This window comes from Dermochelys coriacea, chromosome 8, assembly GCF_009764565.3.
Source record: "Dermochelys coriacea isolate rDerCor1 chromosome 8, rDerCor1.pri.v4, whole genome shotgun sequence".
Lineage (NCBI taxonomy): Eukaryota > Metazoa > Chordata > Testudines > Dermochelyidae > Dermochelys > Dermochelys coriacea.
The window spans coordinates 342,678-348,828 of NC_050075.1; positions in this window are offsets into that span (position 1 = coordinate 342,678).

Genomic DNA, 6,151 nt, shown 5'->3' on the forward strand with positions numbered 1-6,151 from the left:
GTTGTCCTCAGGGCAAGTCTACACTACAGTGCTACATTGATGCAGCTGTGCTGCTGTAGCATATCTGGTGAAGATATGCTATGCCAATGGGAGAGCGCTCTCCCGGCAACATAGCGCTGGTGTGACAGCACGAAACTTGTGTCACTTGTGGGGAGGGGAGGCTTTTTCACATCCCTGCGTGATGCAAGTTAGATCAATTTAAGTGGTACTGTAGATCTGCCAGCTAGTGCTTGTGATTAACTTGCCCAGGCTCAGCTGTCAGATCCTCTCTGCACAGAGTGGCAGGAGCTGGTTTCCACTCCAAACAGGATTGCATGTGATCAGAGCCTCTGAACTGCAGCAAACCCCCACTGCGCTATACTCTTCAGACACTGATAACATTAAATAAAACAAGCTACAGCTAAGTAACCTTCAGACTATGCTGCAAACAAATCATTTGAAAATAAGGCTCCTTTGTTGTCAGTCCCAGCCCCACCTTTCATTCTTCAGGGCCCAAGTTATGATGTGTAGGCAACAGCCTAATTTTAAAATAATAATTTTGTTTAAATGAACAAGGGAAATAGCTTAAAAGACATCAAACAAATTATCCATCTAAGGGGCCACAGCAGGCCCTCTCAGGGAAGGCTCCTGGAAGTAACAAAACCCTTATTTAGGTCAGCTGAGCCAGATGTTAGATTGTAGGAGATATAACTGAAAATAGGCATGAATTCTGCTGGAGCCCAATCCTTCCCTCATACACTGGATAAATCAAGCATGTGATACATGCTCACGGGAGTGTTTAAAGGCCTTAAGTGAAAACATAGCTGGGCATGTTAGAAGTGACTGGGAATCAGGCTTCCTGGTTTTTATTCCCAACTCTATCATCAGAGACTCACAGTGTAACAGTGGGCCAGTGATTTCTCTGTTCCCCAGTTTAGCCATTTGTAACATGAAGATAATATTGACCTCACAGTGGTGTTGTGAAGCTAAATTAACTATATGTAATCTATTTGAGGCTCCCTTGCTGCATGGGGTTATGGATATGCAGAGTTCTATACAAAGTGGACTGAAGAAGTCATTAGTCTCTCTCTCCTGAGATCTGGCTGGCAGCTGGCTAAAGTCCTTTAGAAAAAGATGGTGGAAGTGTTATTCATTGATGGCTATGTAGAGAACAAGACACCTTTTTAGCAGAGGCCAGCAGCTTTGGAAAGTCCTCTTCAGGAGCTAGGTGTTAATATTTCCCATGAGGGACTCTTGCCTTCTAATCTGAGCTGCAAAGGACATGAATATCCAGAATCACATATAAAAAACAAAAATGACCAAGACCAACCTGGTTACAGAGAGCATGTAGGTGTGAGCAGGCAGTGGGTGGCTTAGCAGTGGTTGTGCAGCTTCCTGCATGCATGAGGCTGAGATGCAGTCCCTACGATTGATAAACACTTTTTCTTTGGCTGGTGCTTCTCAGTAGTAAGAACCAAAACCACACAACTTCTCCTAGGGGCAAACAACTACAAAATACAAGCCTGCTGCCATAGTGAGAGACATGCTGTGGCTCTGGCTCTTGGCTCAGACAAAGAGGGAGAGAATCTGGTTGGGGAGGAGTTAGAAGCTGGGGAACTGGCTTGCTTTATTGGTCAAGGAAGAGGGAGTCCTATTCACATGGGACTCTGGGGTGTAGCAGAAGGTGAGGTGGTTGTAACCGTGCAGCTGCTCCCTGTTCTGTGCCAGGAGCAGGCGTTTATATTACCCTGACACTGTTTGCAGCAGTTTTCCCCAGCTCTGTAGGGAAGGGGGGCCATCACACAAGTGGAATTATGCAGAAGAGATACTTTCAAGGAGGGAGTTACTGGAGAGTAACCTCTCTCAGCTATTTAGGGACCAGGATGAAGGAGAACAATGGGTTTGTAGTTATGGGTGTGGAGTAAGACTCTGGAACTGCGTTCAATTCCTGGCCCTGCCATAAACTTTCTCTGTGACTTTGGGCAAGTCCCTTTGTGTCTCTCTCTACAATAGGAATAATAGCACTGCTCTGCCTCAGAGCGGGTTGTGAGTTTAAATAGGTTAATACTATAAGGCATTCAGATCTTACAGTGATAAGGAATGAGCCCTGCTACATGGGGGGCTGATAGGACAGTTCAGAGATATAATCCACCAATGTGGCTGGGAAAGAAAGGTCCATCTCAGAACACAGAAATGTTTGTGTTTTTTTTAAGTTTTGGATCTATGAGATCCCAGAGTAGCACTAAATTCCACAGGCAGGATGATTACTTAAAGCTTTGGATAAAACAAAATATCCATAAAAGATATTCACTCACCTGCCAGGCCCTGAGGTCACGCATCTGCTTCTCCTGCATGAGCCGCTGACATTACTTATCCCCAAAACAGTCAGAACCTGTCAAACCCTGTCAAAAGCGATGGAGAAAAGATAAGCCATAGGAATGAGGCTAAAAGCTGAGGAAATCATATCAGGGTTTAGAGTTTACATTTTCTGCAGCTGCTTCAGTAGGCCAAAGGACTAGAACGTGCAGGGGAATTGGAGAAACTGACCCCCAAGATATTACACATTAGAGTGGTAGGTGACCCCTAGGTCAGACCTGGCCTATAGGATTCCAAGTGGAAAAACTGGTGAAAGCCTGGTCCTAAGAGACTGGTAATTATCAGACTCTCTGAGCTTTGTGAAAAGGCTAAAGTACTACCTGCAGAGCAAGGAAAAGGGAAAAACACCAAACAAGCCATAGTGTGTGTCACAGGGTCCCAAGCAAGGGCACTGAAACGCTTTGAAAGAGATCTGGCTGCTTTCCTGTTATACCTGGCCAAACAACTCACTCTGCAATTAGAAATGCCATCTTAGGGGAGTGATGGATTCTCCACCACTTAAAAGTCTTTACCTCAAGACTGAATACTTTTCTAAAAACATAGTCTGACTCAACCACAAGATACAGGCTGGATGCAGGAGAAACTGGGCAATGTTCTCTGGCCTGTGTGAGGCAAGGAGCTCTGACCCTTCTGGTTGTAAATTCTATGACTCTGTGATTACTGTGTCACAGAAGGTGTTGTACTAATTTATTTGACAAATGTAGCAGAGTTATAGTTTAAAAAATACCCTCAAAATAGTAACATGAGACCTCGCATCTCTCTGCTATTAAATCTTTGTTGAGAAGAAGAGGAAAGTGCGGTATTTGTCGGAACTGCAGGGTTTGACCTGAATTAGTGACATTCTACTGTCTATTTAGTTTTTATTTAGTATTTTACTATTACTATTACTTATTATTTGCATTGCTGTAGTGCCTAGGGACACTAGTCATGGACCAGAGCCCCATTGTGCGAGGTGCTGTACAAACTCAGAACAAAAGGACGGTACCTCCCCCTAGTAGTTTACAATCTAAGTATAAGACAAGAGGCAACAGATAGATACGACAGATGGGGGAGGACAAGTAAATAATGAGACAATATTGATGACAGGCGGTGGTCACAGCACACCAGCAGCCTAACTTTATAATTTCAAGGCATTGTATAATTATTAAGCTAACTAATTAACTCCTCCAGCCCTGCTGTGAAGTAAGTATGTTTTTCCCTACTTTATAAATGAGGAGACCAAGGTCATTGTTGAAGCAAGTGGGTGCCCCAAACTGTCTCTAATGGGTTCATAATAAGCACCATTGCTGAGGAGAAGGTTAAGAAGGACACTTCCTTCCTCATATTCAATGGTACTAGCCACCAGACAAGTTCTTGTAGGACTCTGGGTGGTATCATGACCAATTTGTTCATGAAGTGCTTGGCTGAGTACACTGTCCTTAGTATTGTAATGTCCACAGACTAAGTCTATGAAGCAGCATCACATAGGTACACACCAACATGTGTCATAGTAATCCTATGCGTCTCCTGTCCATACTGGACAGTCTTGCCATTATGTTGTAAACGAGCAACTGAAAGGACCTGAATCTGTCTTCCAGCAAATATGTTTGCACTGACCTTAAGTTGGGTTGAGAGCACCTATGAATTCTGTAATTTGTGATGGTGAGAGAGAATTTTTCATAGTTCACCAGGAGCCTTAGCTGAAAAAACAGGGAGAAGATTCGGTCTAGAACTCTCTTGGTCTCATTCTGGCCTTACCCTGATTAGCCAGTCGTACAGGTACAAGTGAAGTCCTTGTTTCCTTATCTGTCCTTCTGCCAAGCACTTGGTGAATACTGTCAGTGTTGTGGAGAGTCCAAAGGGCAGAAGCCTGTATTGGTAATGACTGGACCAACCGTGAATCTGAGGTACTTCTTGTGGGTTGGGTGGATGATAATATGGAAATATGTATCTGGAAAGTCAAGAGCCAGGACCCAGTCTTGAGCTTGGAGCAATGAAATAATGGAAGCAAGCATTACCATCCTGAATCTGAGGTGACACATGTATTTGTTGAGTCTCCTCACTTAGGGTGACAGTGCGCTCACTGTCTCTCACACTTCCCTAACACACAAACACACACTCTATCTCTCTCACACAGACTGGCTCTCACACCCACATATACTCTGCCTCTCACGAGTCACAGTCCCCCAACACAGATTGTCACACACACACACACACACACACACACACACACACACACACTGCGTAGAGCCCCATAAATCCTAAGGTTGGCCCTGGCCAGCCTTTCCCCAAAAAGGCTATTTTTGAGGACCCAAAAAGGGAAATGATGGGTGGAACAGCCCAACATTTTGTCCATGAATTAAGCCTATTTCCAAAACACACCATTTTAGTTTATTAATTTTGAGTTCCACTCTTCTTGTTTACCAGGCATAATCTTAATACAATCCTTCAGTTACATCAGTAGGCCTTTTTGTCTGGACTAATTCAGTCCATGTATCTCACTTTTGCACCTTTTTCCATCACCATTTCTTGTTATCTTGTGACATTTTATGAACTTTAATTCACTTTTGTAGTTGAGCTCACAATTAGGGTAAATTTGTAGGCCCAGTTATTACAACAAAAGAATAACACCCTGTATTTCTCAGGTACCTCTTCTATGACTCCTAGATGGAGCAACAAGGCCACTTCCTACAACATTACATGTCTTAATATTTAAAAAAATACAAATTGAAGGGTTGCTGCCTTAAGCATCTGTTGATGCAGAGCAGGGAGGGAAGTCAGTGCAGCTGCCATCAAAATGTACAACAGCGGCAAGAAGCTTTCGGAGTTGGTGCCAGATAAGATATTACCATTTTAATTTTGTTTTAAATTAACCAAAACATTAAGAAACCCCCTTTTTAAATAAAAAGACAAACCCAGAACTTAGAAGAAGAAGAAACTCTGAAAACTGAGCTTCCTGCCTTAGAATATTCAGAGAAGTAATGCACCATACTTACAAGCCAAAACAGAGATCCAGAGGAAAACAAAAGATGATATGTGAAGTAGCCAGTTAGGGTCCTTCCACTTGCAAGGTTAAAGGTCACCTTTTTGTTGGATATTAACATTTATTGTATTTAATGTTTTTAAAATTTGGGGAAACAATTATTTGCTGAGCATATTAACTAACCCATTGACTCGAAATATGTATTTAAGAATGCTACAAACTGTACTGAATCAATAAGCAAGCTATAGTATTAAAAAACAACAATTTTTACAACAAGTTTCTTGTACATTCAGAATGGGAGCTACATTCTCTAGCCTTGCCTGTGCAACCAATATTATTTGTTACTGACAGTTTATGTTTTCTGGAACAAATGCTGAACTTGGTGTGTCCTTGGTTACACTGCAGTTAAACCTGTTCAGTACTGTTTAGCTACAGTCATTGTCAGCAAGGAGAAATTTCTGAAGTGTAGACAAAGTATCTGTCTGCTTTTTCTGCACCACCAGAATTAAACTGCTGTTGTGTTGGGAAGAATCAGAGAAATGTCAGATCAATGCAAAGTTCCGGGGACAGTGAGACATGGATCAGGACGTCTAAAAACTTCAAACAAATCCTTTAAAACATAGTATTTCTTAAACACATCTAAAGATATAGTAAGTGCTGTGACTAGTCACTGCAGATTTCCTTTCAGATGGGTTGCACTCCTACCAGTTATACTTTGGACCCAGGCAATTTCCTGTCAGAAAGAAAATGAGCGGAGAGCTGCACTCGACTAGTAAATGACCCTAATCTACCTTTATTACAAATAATTTCCACAAATAGGCTGGAAGCAGAATG